Below are 17,735 nucleotides of genomic sequence, written 5' to 3'. Positions count from 1 at the left end.
AGAATTGTCACTGAAATAGGGACTTCCCTGGTGTTCCCGTGGTTAAGACTCCACGCTCCCAATGCAGGGGGCATGGGTTTGACCCCTGGTCAGGGAACTAGATCCCGCATGCCCCAACTAAAAGCCTGCATGCCGCAACTAAAAGATCCCTTGCAGCCAAATAAATATTAAAAAAAAAAAAATGAATTGTCACTGAAACAATATAGCTGCCACCAATGCAAAATCTTTGCTAAGTCTATATAGTTCAGCCTCTGTTTGTTTTCAGTAGCTTTCGCTGCAAAGTCTGGGTTGGTTGGTGGAGCCCAAATTCCAGGCAAGTGAGGGAAAGGGAGTATCTCTTGTTTTCAGCTTCAAAAGTGGGGGTGGGCTCTGACTCTAAGGGTCGGGGATTCAGGTGCTGGGTGGACAAAATGAATGATAAATGCCCCTGGTGTCAGTGATGCTCAAACTTTACTGCCTGTTAGAATATCTGGGAAGTGCTTTTAAAAATACCAATGTTAAGGTTGCACCCCAGGCCAAGTAACACAGGATCTCTAGGGTGAGACTGTTAGTGGTTTTCTTGTTTGACTTTCTGTGTGATTGCCATGTGCGGCCAAGTTCATGAACCAGTGCCTACACTCTTGCTACTCAAAGTGTGGTCTTTAGGTCAGCCACATTGGAATCACCTGGGAGCTTGTTAGAAATGCAAAATCTCAATGCCAGGCACACACACACACACACACACACACACACACACACACACACACACACACACACACACACACACACACACACACACACACACACACACACACACACACACACACACACACTATGGCTGTACTGAATTAGAATCATATCTTGAAACAAGAGCCCTAGGTGCTGCTTGTTATGCGCATTCCAATTTGAGAAGGGCTGATCTACACTGTTCTTCCAAGGCCAGCCCAAGTCCCACCAGCAAGGATATTCCCTACTCCTGAGCAGGGAATTGACCTTGCCCTTCTCCATCCATTCTGTAGCACTTTTGAGCTACATTTCCACTGGGCATGTATTGCAGACTTCCTTGGTTGTGGTTAATTGTCTTATGTTGGCTCATCTCCTTACCAGACTGTAAGCTCTGGTGGGCAGGGACCCTGTCTCATCTCCTTTGTGTCTTCACAGTACTTAGCGCACTGCCATCCAAGCGGCAGGAGCTCAGGATGTGTGATCAGTGAACCAGTGACAGCCTTCTCCATCTTTCTCTGGCCTCCTTGTTCCCACCCCGACTTTCATGCATTCACATTTGTATTCCAATTTAAAGGCAACTTCAAATATAACCATAAAAGAACCTTAAAATTCAAGCCCAACCTTTTTCTGCGACTACCTCCAGACACAGGATAAGCTGGATGACTCCGTGGATCTCCGTTGCCTTGGAGGAGGTGGGCTAGGAAGCCCTCGGAGACTCAGTCCAATGTAAATATTCTCGGATTCTGTGGTTCCCCTCTGCCGGATTAACCAAGACTCAAAGTACTCTTAACTCTTGCGAGTTGGCAGGGGTGGCTATGAAGAAATTATAAATTAAATAGAGCCATTGAGCCACCTTGTGACCATTCCTGGGAACTGCGTTTCTTCATTGTGCACCGGAAACTTCTCCAGAGCCCATCAGTCTGAGATCCATCATCAAGAATTTACGGTAAACACAGCCACACAAAATTAAATTCTCTCTCCCAACCTCCAATAAGATGGGAGTAAAGGAATTTACAAAGTATAATCAATCCTACAAAAACCAAATAAAAAAAGGCAAGAAACATCTGTAAGAATAAAAAAATTTATTTATGCAAATATTGACCTAGGTCTTTAAAAAGTGGGAGATAGAAAACAGAGCTAACTATTCTAGAGCAAAAGTTACAACCTAAGTGTTTTCAAAGGTGGATGCCAATAAAAAGTGAGCAGATTCACCCTGAATCCCACGAGTTCCAGAGTTTAGCGGTACCAGGGACCATGGAGATGATAAACATGTGGTGATGGGTTAAAAATGGGGATGGGTAGAAAGTCTGTGTAAGAAATAATGGGATCCCCAGGTGTCCCCGCCCACCTCTTGCTTCCAGGAGTTGCTGCCACTCTTGCTGGAGGCTTATTATTTGCAGAAATGGAATGACAGAACCTCCAGATGAGGACACAGGGCATGGGGAAAGGTGGAGGTGAGTCAGAGGGTCGAACACCAGGAGTTCAGTGAATATCTGCATTGGGTTTTTAGTTTATTTATTTATTTATTGGCTGCATTGGGTCTTTATTGCTGCATGTGTGCTTTCTCTAGTTGCGGTGAGCGGGAGCTGTTCTTCATTGAGGTGCGCGGGCTTCTCACTGCAGTGGTTTCTCTTGTTGCGGAGCACGGGCTTGAGGCACGAAGGGGCTTTAGTAGTCGTGGCTCATGGGCTCAGTAGTTGTGGCTCGCGGGCTCTAGAACGCAGGCTCAGTAGTTGTGGCGCACGGGCTTAGTTGCTCCGTGGCATGTGGGATCTTCCCAGACCAGGGCTCGAACCTGTGTCCCCTGCATTGGCAGGCGGATTCTTAACCACTGTGCCACCAGGGAAATCCCAATATCTGCATCTTGAACGATGAGCTCCTCAGATTCCTTCCTTCCTTCTCCCCTCCCTTTCCCAGAATTTTGGCAGCCAGGCCAAAGATTTGGAATGTCCTCTCTGGAAAACCTGTCCCAAAAGAAGAGACTCACAAATACTGGAGATTCACCAACTACAAGTTAGTCTCATTGCAGATTACTCTATGTTGAAGGTCTCCAGTCATCAAGATAGATGAATATACATAAAGTTTCCAATCTACCTAGAATATATATATGAGATCATTTAAACACAGAAACGTATAGACAAATTAATAAAAATCCACGTTCCTGACCCTCAGACTTAACAGATATTTGCATTCAATCAGATATTCAGTTCTTCACATTAACATAAATGAGAGAATAAAACAACAAACAACAGAAAAAGGAAACAAAGGGGGAAAAAATGCAGAAAATCAAACTCACTTTCATTAATATTCTTGGATATGAGATGATATTGTATCCAAAAAGCAAGATAAGGATGTCATAAAAAAAAGAAATAATGAGATAGGATTCTCTAAAATAAAAACTGTCAACTGAAATAAAAGTTTCAAGAGAATTAGAAGATAAAAGTCAAGGAAATCTTCCTGAAAGTAAAACACACACAAAAAAGAGTGAGAAATGGAAAATGGGAGGAAATGATAAGAAATTTAGAAGGCCAATCTAAAAGCCAAAATTTGATTAGTTGGAGGTCTAGAGAAAGAAAATAGAGAGGAAAGCTGAAGGAAGGTGGTTATCGAAGAGAGAATATAAGAAAACTTACTAGAATTGAGAGATTTTAGTCTCCAGATTGAAAAGACCTAGCACGAAAAACAAAAAATTACCTGCACCCAGGAATGTCATCATGACATTTCAGAATTCCAAAGATAAATGATTTAAAAAAAAAAAAAACAGAGAAAAAGCAGGTCACATACAAAAGAATCAAGGACCTGAATGATTTAAATGTTCCTAAAGTAATACCGAGACCTCGAAAACAATTCTGAGTGAAAAGGATATTCTATGTAGAATTCTATACTCATTCAAATTACCTGTTAAATGTGAAATGATGTATTCAAATATGCAAAGAGGTAAATGTTTCATTCCCTTACTCGCCTTCTCAGGAATCTATTGGAGGATATATTCTAGCAAAATGAAAAAGTACACCAGGAAAGAGGGAGACCTGAGATCCTGCAGGGCGGTGCCGCTGGCCTAGGAAGCAACCGATCTCGAGTGGACTGAGGACGTGGTCTCCAGAAACGCAAGTGGGAGAAATAATATTGATAGGTGATGGATGTTACAGAGCTGATGGAGCATGTGAAAAGAATGAGGAAAGGGACCAGGCTGTCTGAGAGCAGGGATAAAATCTGCCCGGTTTGCCACTGGATCTCCAGTGCCTAAGTGTTCCTGGCACATAGAAGTTGCCCAGTAAATCATGTTAAAGGAGTGAGAGAATGAACGCATAAACGAGAGTTGATGAACCTTCACGTATGTGCTTTGAGCCAGGCAATACAGCAGACACCTAGAAATACAGGATAAATGTAATTTTAAATGCATAGCAAAATTCTCAAGAAAGCAAGGACAACTGAGGGACAAACAGGTTACTTAGAAATCATATTGCAGGGCTTTAATTTGCAGATGTCCAGAGATGCCTCTGCTCCTTCTCCTCCCTGCTCAGTGAAATCAGGGCTGCATTCCCATCACCCCATCAGGAAAGCTCTTGCCGAGGTCAGAGCGATGCTGAATCTGAGATGTTGACTCATTAATTTCACTCCTTCCTGAAACACCTCCTTCACTTGGATCCCAGGACACTGCTCTCTGCCTCCCTCACTTGCTCTCCTCAGTCTCAGAGCCAGTGTCCTCTTCATCTTCCTTTTTTTTTTTAATGGATTATAGTTTATTTACAATGCTGTGTTAGTTTCAAGTGTACAGCAAAGTGAATCAGTTATACATATATCCACTCTTTTTTAGATTCTTTTCCCGTATAGGTCATTACAGAGTATTGAGTAGAGTTCCCTGTGCTAATCTGATTTCAGCTAATCCTGAGTTAGGACACATACTCCATGAGGTATGTGTTGTTGTCTGCATTTGGCAAGTGGATAAATACAAGCTCAGCAAATTATGTAACTTGTCAGAATCACACCAGCAGAAAGGAAAACTCAGGCCCATTCCCAGGTGGGTCTGACTCCCATACCTGATCACTTACTTTCCCCGGAAGTCCATGCCCTAATGGATGGCCACTTTCACTTCTTGATATCTGTTGTAAAAACAGAGCAGTACTTTAGAAAATAATATGAGACGTGTATACTATAATATCATCTGAGTATGGGACTTGACCCTGCACCACATAGAGGGATGTTATACACAACTGACTAGAGTTTACAAGTCCGTTTTTTAGAACTGATTAAATGTCTTTTATTAAAATTTAAATTCCCATAATATTGTAATAATAAGTGCTCACATAAAAAGCAAATAGAATAGACTCTGGTCATTTATAAAATAGCATTATATGAAACGAGTCTCAATAAATTTTAAAAGATTGAAATATTTAAAAGTATCTTTTCTGACCACAATGAAACTAGAAATCAATAATAGAAGAGAAACTGGAAATTTTACAAATATATGAAAATTAAACAACATACTGTTTTTTCAATGAAGGTATAATTGACATAAAACATACTCATTTCAGGTGTACAAAATAATGATTCAATGTATGTATATATTGCAAAACAATCACTACGATAAGTCTAGTTAACACCCATCACCAGACATAGTTACAGATTTTCTTTTCCTTGTGATAAGAATTTTTAAGGGCTTCCCTGGTGGCGCAGTGGTTGAGAGTCCGCCTGCCGATGCAGGGGATGCGGGTTCGTGCCCCGGTCCGGGAAGATCCCACATGCCGCGGAGTGGCTGAGCCCGTGAGCCATGGCCGCTGAGCCTGCGCGTCCGGAGCCTGTGCTCCGCAACGGAAGAGGCCACAACAGTGAGAGGACCGCGTATCGCATGAAAAAAAAAAAGAATTTTTAATATCTACTCTCTTAGCAACTTTCAAATATACAGTACAGTGTTATTAACCACAGTCACGATGCTGTACATTACACCCCCTGGACTTATTTTATAACTGGAAGTTTGTACCTTTCGACCATCTTCACTCATTTCACTCCATCCCCCAGCCCCCTGCCTCTGGTAACCACTAATGTGTTCTCTGTATCTATGAGCTCGTTTTTTCATTTGTTTTTTTGTTTGTTTGTTTTAGATTCCACATATAAGTGAGATCATATGGTATTTTTCAATTAGCATAATACCCTCCATGTTGTTGAAAATGGCAGGATTTCCTTCTTTTTTTATGGTTGAATAATATGCCATTGTGTATGTATGTGTATATGTCTATCATATATATATACATAGTTCACATTTTCTTTGTCCATCGATGGACACTTCGGTTGTTTCCATGTCTTGACTATTGTAAATAATGTTGTAACGAACATGCGGGCATAGATATCTTTTCCAGTTAGTGTTTCTCTTTCTTTCAGATAAATACCCATATGTGGAATCGCTGAATCATATGGTAGTTCTATTTTAAATATTTTGAGGGACCTTCATACTGTTTTTCACAGTGACTGCACCAAGTTACATTCTCACCAACAGTGCTCGGGGCGCTCTCTTTTCTCCACATCCTTGCCAACACTTGTTATTTTTTATCTTTTTTACAACAGCAGTTCTAACAGGTGTGAGGTGATATCTCACGGTGGTTTTGATTTGTATTTCCCTGATGATTAGTGATGCTGAACATGTTTTCATGTACCTGTTGGCCATTTGTATGTGTTCTTTGGAAAAATATATATTCAGATCCTCTGCCCATTTTTAAATTGGGTTGTTTGGGGTTTTCAGATATATGATTTGCAAATGTTTTTTCCCATTTGGTAGGTTGCATTTTCATTTTGTTGATGTACAGCATAGTGACTACAGTTAATAATACTGTATTGTATATTTGAAAGTTGCTAAGAGACTAGACTTTAAAAGTCTTCATCACAAGAAAAAAAATAGGTAACTATGTATGGTGATGGATGTTAACGATACTTATTGTAGTGATCATGTCATAGTGTATACAAATATCGAATCATTATGTTATACACCTGCAGCTAATAATGTTATATGTCAATTATACCTCAGTAAAAAACAAAAACAAAACCCCAAAGCAATATGGTCTTGGCATAAAGACAGACATATAGACCAATGTAACAGGATAGAGAGCCCAGAAATAAACCCTCACATACATGGTCAAGAATCCAACTTCCCCAGAAGGCATTCCTACCAACTGTTCAGTCACTAGGTGAGTGACTGAGTGGGAGCTCTCCCACAAGTTCTGGAAGCTTCTTGGCTTGACAGTAAGCCCAGGGCTCTCAGTTGCCGCCTTCCATCCCTGATGGCTGGTTCGTGGCAAGAAGACTGGTGAAAACAGCAGCAAAGCAAGTGGTAAGGGTAAATTTGTGATTTGTAGTAAGTCAACTTGCCCGGTTATAAAAATATCAACCATGTTGTGTGGCCATCTTCAAAACGTCAGATCTTAAGTCTGGAGAAGGAAGCTCACATCTTTCAGACCCATGAATATTATCCAGACTCTATTGCTCAGATAGGCAGAGCAGAGGTTTTAATTTTAATGAAGTCCAACCTACCAGTTTTTTCTTTTCAAAAGCGTGGATCACGCTTCTGGTGTTGCATCTAAAAAGTTATCGCCCAACATAAGGTCACTTAGGTTTTCTCCTATGTTATCTTCTATGAGTTCTATAGTTTTGTATTTTACATTTAGGTCTATGGGCTATTTTGAATTAATTTTTGTGAAGGGTGTAAGGTCTGGGTCTATATTCTCTCTCTATCTCTCTCTTTTTTGCATGTGGATGTCCTGTTGTTCCAGCCCCATTTGTTGAAAAGACTATTCTTTCTTTTACCATTTAATTGCCTTTGCTCATTTGTCAAAGATCAGCTGACCATATTTGCCTGTGTCTACTTCTGGGCTCTCTATTCTCTTCCATTGATCTATTTGTCTTATTGCTCAGATTGGAATATCAGTGGAATTATTGGACAGTCTGTCTCAGCAACAAAAGCAAAGCTGTAGGAGCCTCAGCTAATTCGTTGACTTGATTCACAGAAAAGACATTGGACAATTTCTACAGTTTTGCTTGGTTATTTGCTGTCGCTTGGGCCCAGATGATACCAAGGCCATCTGAAATGTTTATTCAGGCAAGTGTGGTTCTGAATGGTATGAAAAACAAGTAGCACAAAAATCTCTTTTTTAGAAAACAATTTGAATAAAGTCATTTTTAAAGGATTCTGAAGCTTAAGTCATGAACATAAACACCACCATTTAAAAGCAAGAGATGAAAAGGCTAATGAAGCTTCAGTTTAAAGACATCTTAGTGATGGTGAAGCTTAATTAGAAGAAATTTTACAAAATGAAAAATATGGAATAATGAAAATAATGAAACATGTTGATTATTTGTTACTTCTTTCCTAATATTATTTAAAATACTATTTAGAGTCAAAATGTTTTATTTGTTTAAAACATGTATTATTTACTTGAAAAAAAAGTGTATCAACTAACAAAATACCCAACTTATAAGACGTGTAGTTTGATTTACTGTGTTCACTATTGACCAAAACTTAAAATTCTAACTTCCCGAAATAAATATTTCATGAGTTATTTATTTTTTGGAAGGAGCATTTCAGGAACAACCTATAGATAAGGATTGGGTTCCAATTCCTCTTTATCCCTATAACATTCTCTCCTTTTATGATAAAATATAAACATGCAAAAAAACACACCCCTTGAATAGGCTCCTTTCTACATTTTTTTGCCTAATGAACTACATTAGGTAAATTACAAAGGTCAACCAAACTGTGGTTCTTTTCTACTTTGCAGGATTCTAAGACACTTTATAGTTCACACCACAGAAATAAGAAAGAACATCTTCAATGAATTCTTAACTGTAGAGAACTTATGAGAAGGAAATTAACACAATGTTAGGCGATGACAAAATGAGGGCTGAAAGTCAACAAGCTCATTTTAAAATGTCGGGCTTCCCTTGTGGTGCAGTGGTTAAGAATCTGCCTGCCAATGCAGGGGACACGAGTTCGAGCCCTAGTCCAGGAAGATCCCACATGCCGCGGAGCAGCAAAGCCCGTGCGCCACAAGTACTGAGCCTGCGCTCTAGAGCCCACGAGCCACAGCTACTGAAGCCCGTGTGCCTAGAGCCCGTGCTCCGCAACAAGAGAAGCCACTGCAATGAGAAGCCAGCGCACTGTAACGAAGAGTAGCCTCTGCTCGCCGCAACTAGAGAAAAGCCTGCGCAGCAACGAAGACCCAACGCAGCCATAAATAAATAAATAAATAAGAAAAAAGTGAATGGCTTTAAAATAAATATTCCCAGCCCTTTATAAGAACACACGATGACATGAGAATTCCCTGGTGGTCCAGTGGTTAGGACTCCACGCCTTCACTGTCGAGGGTATGAGGGTTCCCTGGTCAGGGAACTAAGATCCCACAAGCTGTGTGGCTGGGCCAAAAAAAAAAGAACACACGGTGACAATACCCATATGGTGCTTCAAACATCAACAGGAAGACTTCCAGACTGTTCTTTGGTCTATCCAGCCTGCTAGCAGAGGGGGAAGTGCTTATGGTGTTCCAGCCACAGAACTATGTAGCAAGTAGACAGAATTGTGGACATATTTCCCTCAGAGGACAACACAGACTTCTTAGTTGTTTTCAACTCTGAAAAGCCTCTATCACCTGGACTCTACAGATGGTGCTGCTGGGAGTACAGTCCCCAAATCACTAAAAGGAAGCAGTAGTCCTTGAAGAAATGGCTGATTCCAGAGCTGGGCAGGCAAAGGGCAGAAGGACCCTGGAACATCCTATTGTTTCAGAAAGTAAGGAAAATTGCAAAGAATTATGGGTGCATGCCACTGGCACACAGGAACTAGCTGAAAGATGCTCCCTTTGGTCAAATATAGGACAGTTTGAGCATCAAAATAAAGAATTTAAAAGAATTCATGAATTGATAATAAATAAGGGGCTGAGGGCAAGCTCCTCTTTGTAGTGGAATGCCAGCTAATACATGTTTAAGGAACGACAGAGTTAGAAAATCACCATTTAGTAAACATCACAGTAATAATTGACTCAGGCAAGAATCAGCAATGGATGCTATCATTGGGTGCAAGTGTGCTGGGGAACAGGATGTTGTGAACAGTCACAAACATCTTCCCACCAATTCTCTGTTAATCACAAAGGGAAGAAAGGTGCCTTTATAGTGCGGACACCTGGCAAACACAACCTGAACCAAGTGATCCAAGTTAGCAGCACAAAAAGTGGGACAAACTGACATCACTTGCCTCCTGGTATGGTGCACTGAGTATTCCTGACAGTGATGCATCAGGGAAAACTGGTCATTCTACAGAACACATGGTCTCCATTCTTCAAAATACCAATGTCTTAAAAGCAAAAAAAAAAAAGGCTGAGAAAATGTTCGAGCTTAGAGACATGGTAACTAAATACAGTGCATGATTCTAGATTAAATCTTGGGAAAAGATGCTATAAAGGACAACACTGGGATAAAAAATTGAATGTTGACTGAATATTATGTATCAGTATTAAATTTCCTGAATTTAATAATTGAACTGTGGCTGTGTAAGAGAATGTCCTACTTCTTAGGAAGCACATACTGAAGTATTCATGGGCAAAGGAGCGTGATGTCTTGAACTTGCTTTCAAATGGCTCAGAAAAGAATAATACGTATTATATTGTGAATCGAGGTTAAAGGCACATGGGAGTTTGTTATAATATTTTTACAACCTTTCTATAGGTCTAGCTCTTTTCAAAATAAAAAGTTTAATAGAAAAATAAGGTTGGGGCACTTCCGCTTCTGGTAATGGTTGAGTAAATCCTATGAAAGCAACCTCCACAGGGGGAAAAATTAAAAAAAAATAAACTCTGGACTTTATACAAAAAATCAGCTAAATAAAGCCCCTAGAGAGTGAACTATTTATTTACCAAATAAAAAAAATAAAAGTGAAACAATATCTCTAAAGGCTGAAAGAAAAAGAAAGTCAACCCAGAATTCTATATCCCATGAACACATCCTTCAGTAAAAAGGGAAAATAGACATTCTCAGTTAAAAGAGGAAAAAAAAAAAAAGAATTCATTGCCAGCAGATTTGCAATACAATAAATGCTAAAGGAACTCCTACACGCTGAAGGTGTATGATACCAGATGGAAACTTGGGTCCTCAGAGAGGAATAAAGAGCATCAGTAAGTAAATATGTGGGTAGATATAAAAGTCTGTTTTTTCTTCTTCATTTCATTATAATATGTATGACTCTTTACACCTAAAAATGACAACATTGTCTTGTGGGGTTAATGAAATACATGTAAATGTGTGTACATACATACAATGTATACACACAGTGCTATATATACTGGAGAAGGGATAAATGGATCTATATGTTACAAGTTTTCTATATTTAGTGTACTGCTAACTCTATATAGACTGTGAAAATTTAAGAATGAATAATGTAATCCCTGGAAAAACCACCAAAAAAAAAAAAGTGGAAAAAAAAAGTATAGCTAAAAAGCCAATAGAAAAAAATGAAATAGACTTCTTTAAGAGGCAAGGAAGGAAGAACCAGAACAAAAAGTGGAGGAGGTGAACAGAAAACAATAAAATAGTAGGTAAGTTATCTCAACCTGATAAAGGTCATCTACAAAAAACCTACAATTAACACCGTCCTCAATAGTGAAAGGCCAAAGACTTTCCTTCTAAGATCGGAGACAAGGCAAAGATGTCCACTTCCACTTCTCCTATTCAACATAGGACTGGAGGTCCTCGCCAATGCAGTTAGACGCAAAATAAAAGGCCTACAGATTGGAGAGGATCAAATAAAGCTGTCTTTATTTGTAGACAACATGATCTGGTATACAGAAAATCCCAAGGAATCTACGAAACAACTATAAAAACTAATAGATGAATTTAAGAACAGAATATGCAGTTGATTTTTATATATTGACCTTATTAAATTCATCTGTTTCATTGCAAAATGGGTTTATTCAGGAATTGGCAAGAATTGCAATTTGGGGGACTTCCCTGGTGGTGCAGTGGTTAAGAATCTGCCTGCCATTGCAGGGGACATGGGTTCGATCCCTGGTCTGGGAAGATCCCACATGCTGTGGAGCAACTAAGCCCGTGCACCACAACGACTGAGCCTGTGCTCTAGAGCCAGGGAGCCACAACTACTGAAGCCCGTGCGCCTAGAGCCCATGCTCTGCAACAAGAGAAGCCACTGCAATGAGAAGCCTGCACACCGCAATGAAGAGTAGCCCCCGCTCACGGCAACGAAAGAAAGCCCGTGCGCGGCAACGAAAGAAAGCCCGTGCGCAGCAACGAAGACCCAACGCAGCCAAAAATAAAATAAATAAATTTATAAAAGAAAAAAAAGAATTGCAATTTGGGACATGCAATCTACAAGGAACCACAGGCAAGTCTGGAGAACAAAGGAGAGAAAACTCTTTTATAGAGGAGAAGGGGGAGTTGGGAGGAGCTATTATAAATAGAGTCCATTGGAGGAAACTGGGAATTCAGAGTGTAGTGGCTTTTCATTAGCTGAGTTGTGACAGTCTCTCAATGGCTAGGCTATTTCCTGGCAGGGAGAAATTCTTCTTTCTGCTAGGTAGTAAAGTGGTAACCTTCTTCCCATTAGAGATACAAAGGTACCGTCTGTTCCTGTTGGGTCTGCAGTTGACACTGGAATGGTAAGGCGTGAGAGCTTACCCCTCTGGCCTCCCGACTACATTTTAAATGAGGTTTCTGTTTATTAACTTTCATAGCACAATTTTTAATGAGTGTGTAGTACTCCATGTTATATTTGCCTTAGAAATGCCTAATGAAAGTACAGCTTCCCTCAGCTCCCCAGTCCAGAGATGAGATGAGATACCAGTAATAAAATTTATGACTACCATTTATTAAAATGTGTATCTGAAACTGTGCCAAGTGCTTTATGTACATCTTACATGAAGTGGGTATTATTTGTATTCCCATTTAACAATTAGAGACAATGGTGTACTGGTAAATGTCTTATAACCACTCTCTAGGAAAAAAAAACCCTGATTCATAGCATTTACCAATTTCCATGGTGTAAATAATCCCACTATGGCCAATTTCAAGCTATCAACATGATATCACCAAACATAGAGCTGGGAAGAGATGAACAGTAGCACACCATTATATAGTTTTGCCACCATACAGAAACAATAGACAAAAATAACCTTTAGAGCATAGAAAATAGTAAAATGTAATAAAATGAGGAAGTAATGAGTTTTAATTATTTATTATGGTTGTTTAATATAAGTTGTTTATTTGTAACTTTTTATAATTTAATTTTTGATAAGAGCTGTGTTTAATAACCCACTTGTGAAATTCCTGAAATGTTGACAGTTGGCTCTTGCCACCACTGAAAAGAGATTAAGTCACTCGTACAGCCATTGGACTTCAAATGTCATCCTCTCAGCTCTAGGACCATTTTGCCTTATCTGTTGATGCCTGCTGTAAGCCAGATACATATTAGTGCCTGTGGAGAATCACATGTGAATAGATAAGATGCGGGAGGTGTATTTAATAGTACAACGTAATACATTCTGTGGAGTGGTGTGGTGTGCACACTGAGAAAAGATGAGTCAGTCCTATCTGGGGAAATTAGGTGTTTTAAAGGGAAGGTGACACTTAGGCAACTATCAACAATGGCTGCTGACATCGTGAAACAGAGACAACCTGACACTGTGTGCCTCCTGACAGAAGGACCACCACCTCCTATAACACAAGAAAGCAAAACTCAAACCTTCTGAATTTGATTTACTACCTACAGTCTACTACCAATTTAGAGAAAATCAACAAAGTAACAAATGAAATTACCCTACAGGGACTGAATCAACAAAATCTAGACTGTGAGAAACACTATAGGACAAAGAGTCCAATTTCTTCTACAAATAAATTGCAAGGAAAAAATGTATGGATCTTACTGGGAACTTGATTTAAATAAATTGTAAATAAATTCTCCAACAAGATAGTTGGGAAAATATGAACATCGACTACATATTTTGTGATACTAAGAAAATATTGTTAGTTTGTTAGTTGTATAATATCACTGCAGTTAAATTTTGTAAAAAAAAAAGGTTCCTATCTTTAGATATACATATTGAAATATTTATAGAGGAAGTGATATCTAAGATCTTTTCAAAGTTCTATGAGGACATGTATGTTCAATTGATCTTTAACAAGGGTGCCAAGACAATTAAATGGGAGAAAGAATAACCTTTTCAACAAATGGCGTTGGGACACCTGGATATCCATATGCCAAAGAATGAAGTTGGACTCCTACCTTGCACTGTACACAAGAATTAACTCAAAGTAGATCATAGACCTAAATGTAAGAGCTAAAACTATAAAATTCTTAGAAGAAAATACAGGAGTAAATCTCTGTGGCCTTGAGTTAGACAATGTTTTCTTAGATATGACACCAAAAGCACAAGCAACAAAAGAAAAAGAAGGATAAATTGGACTTCATCAAATCAAAGACTTTTGTGATGCACACAGTATCATCAAGTGAAAAGACAACCCATCAAATGGGAGAAAATATTCACAAATCATATCTCTGAAAAAGGACTTATATCCAGAATATAAAAAGGTTTGCAACTCAACAATAAAAAGACAAAGGCAAAGGATTTGAATAGTCATTTCTCCAAAGAAAATACAAATATCCAATAAGCACATGAAAAGTTACCCAGAACCATTAGTCATTAAGGAAAATATAAATCAAAACCACAATGAAGGGCTTCACTGGTGGCGCAGTGGTTGAGAGTCCGCCTGCTGATGCAGGGGACGCGGGTTCGTGCCCCGGTCCGGGAAGATCCCACATGCCGCGGAGCGGCTGGGCCCGTGAGCCATGGCCGCTGAGCCTGCGCGTCCGGAGCCTGTGCTCCGCAACGGAAGAGGCCACAACAGTGAGAGGCCCGCGTATCGGGAAAGAAAAAAAAAAAAAAAACCGACAATGAAATACCACTTCATATCCACTAGAATGGCTAGACTTAAAAAGACAGACAGTACACTTTGGCAAGGATGCAGAGAGATTGGAACTCTCATATTGGGTTGGCTGAAAAGTTCGTTCTGGTTTTTCTGTAAGATGTTAATGGAAAAATCCAAATGAACTTTTTGGCCAACCCAGTATATTTCTGGTGGTAATGTTAAATGGTGCAGTGACTTTGAAAAACAGTTCGGCAGCTCCTCAAAATGTTAAACATAGACCATCCGACTCAGCAATTCCACCACAAGGAAGGGAAGTGAAAACATATGTCCACACAAAAACTTGTACACAAACGTTCATAGCAGCATTATTCATGAGGCCAAAAAGGTGGAAGTAACCCAAATGTCCATCAACTTATTAATGAATAAATAAAATGTGGTTATCCACACACTGGAATATTATTCAGCCATAAAAATAATGAAGTACTGATACATGCTGCAATGTGGGTGAATCTTGAAACTTCTGCTAAATGAGAGAAGCCAGTCACAGAAGACCACACATTTTATTATTTGTATGAAAATGTATGGAATCAACAAATTTATACAGACAGGAAGTAGACTGGCGATTGTCTACAGATAGGAGGAGGGCTGGGGAAAGGACTGACTGCTAATGGGTAGGGGTTTCTTTTAAAGGAAAGATGAACATGTTTGAAAATTAGATCATGGTGATGGTTGCACAACATGGTGAGTATACTAAAAACACCGAAATTGTACATTTTAAATGGATGGATTTTATAGTATGTGAATTATAACTCAATAAAGCTGTTTAAAAAAATTCTATAACGAGGGGAAATAAACAGAAATAAGATCAGCTGTGGGCTGGTAAGTGTTAAAGCTGGGAGATGAGTACAGGGGGATTCATAATACTATTATCTCTAGTTTACATTTAGAATTTTCTGAAAGAAAAATTGGATACATTTCCTAGAATTTTCAGAGGTGCTTATCCAAATGTTTTCTGGCCTCCCCCAGTTCATGGGCTCGGAGAAGGCCATCCGTCCTAGGTGGGGTGGAGTGGGTTTGTTTTACACATAACCTGAGCTGCTGCTGGCCACTTCCACCATCTTTCTACTCCATTGACCACTCTGCCCACTCACGGGCAGCTTGGCCGACCTCTGCCACAGGCTGGCCTCTGGACCAACAGTGGGCCTCTGCCGGGGCCGTGCCCCCCTCCCTGCCTCCTCCTTCAGACCACTGACCTCTTGTATGTCTTCCCTTCTACTTGTCACCACCAGCCCTGTCAGAGGGGGAACCCACAGCAGAGCAGCTGGGATCCCAGTGACCCAGCTCTTGCCTCCACCCCTCAGCCCTCTCTGTCCCCCACACAGACTCTCCCAGAGGGTGAAGCTCAGGCACAGCCTCACACATCACCTAGGCCCCCAGCCCCTCACTTCCAGACCCAGCTGCTCCCTCTGGCCTCTCTGTTAAGTATCCTCCTCCCTCGGGCTGCATCCTGTGCTCTCCGTGCTGCCAGCTGTCTTCCAGCAATCTCAGCCCAAGGAAGGATCTAAGCGGTTCTGACTCAAAGTGAAGCTGACTTCCTTCCTACATGGCTCTTGAGCCCTGAACAAGTCAAGGGATTGTATGTATGTGCACGTAGAGGTCCCTGGAGAGTTGCCACCAGTTAAAAAGCCCTAGAAAGGCTCTGGAACATTCTACAACAATTAGGGGTGGGTCCAACCACTTAGGTAGCTCTGCTTGATTTCTCACACCTGTGTGGTCCCTGACGCAGCCAAAATCCAGAGTTACACGGGTTTGGGTATGAAATAGGAAGTGTGGCCTGGAGGAAAGATCAGAGGAGGAACTGAAGTCCGGCTGGGACAGCAGGGTTGGAGAGGAGGAAGGGCCACACGACAAATGGCGGAAGCAGAATTGCCAGGACTTGGTGACCAGTTGCATGTAAGGATTAAGAAGAGTTCCAGGTTGGGGTACCAGGTGAAAGGTGATGTCCTTAGCTGGGATAGAAAAGGAAAGAGGACTGGGTTCAAGTGTGATTGTTGAAATAGAATGCCTGTGAATGCCTCGGTGGGGATAGAGGGGCTTAGCTGGAAACTGAGGTCTAGAGCTGAGGTGAACCAGCAATGCTGAGGACTAGAAGCTGCAGATGTGGCGTCTACATCAGGGCTCAGAGGCCTCTCTCAGAGATAGGGTGACCGAATGGTCTGGTCCTGGTTTACACCCTCTGTCCTGGTTTATGCCTATAAACCTACCCCTGTTAGCACCTCCTGCACTCTCAAAAGTGTCCCAGTTTGGATGACAAACTGCCTTCCAGTCACAGCTCTGCTTCTTTCCCGCTGTGTGACCTTGGAGCAAAGCATTTCTGCTCTTGGAGTCTCCGTTTCTTTCCTCTGCAAAAGATGGAGATTGAACAGTGATCTGAAATGTCTCTTCCTCTGAGAAGTTGTGTTCATCTTATCTGGTGCCGTTTCTCTTGGGGTTCAGGTCACCTGATGTGGGATGTCAGTCACCTCCGAAGAGAGCGTTTGTGTGTGTGTGTTGAGGGGGGAATCTCTCTGGGGTACCGAGGCTGAGGACGAGAGTCCATGGAGCCCTTTCAGCACCAGCCTATGTCTATGCTGGAGCTATCTGGCTCACAGACTGGTGGCAATCGGTAAGAAGGCGCCGGGAACTTGGAAAGTGGGGGCGGAGGGGGCGGTATTAGGCTTCGGCGACAAGCTGGGAAGGCAGTGGGATTTGCAGTTAAACCTAGCTTCAAATCAAGCTGCTACTTGACCTCTCTGAGTATGTTTGCTCATCAGTAAAATGGGGTTAATTAGGCGGCCTCGCCAGGATGCGTGAAGCTGGAGGTGATATACGTCCTAGAGGCAGCAACAGCTGCTGGGATCGCGGCGGCAGCAGCTTTGGAAGTGAAGCAGGACCCCGAGCGGGACCGGAGGCGATTCCCGGAGGCCGGGGCACCAGCGGGCGAGGAAAGGGGGATACGAACACGCTCGGCGGGGAAGGGGAGGCCGACCCCCACCACCGACCCCGGTGATGCCGCTTCGCGTCCACGTTTTCCCTCCTGGCGCCCGCCGGGGGTCTCGGTCCCCGGCTGTCACCTG

Source organism: Lagenorhynchus albirostris, chromosome 13, assembly GCF_949774975.1.
Source record: "Lagenorhynchus albirostris chromosome 13, mLagAlb1.1, whole genome shotgun sequence".
NCBI lineage: Eukaryota > Metazoa > Chordata > Mammalia > Artiodactyla > Delphinidae > Lagenorhynchus > Lagenorhynchus albirostris.
This window is presented reverse-complemented; position numbering follows the sequence as displayed.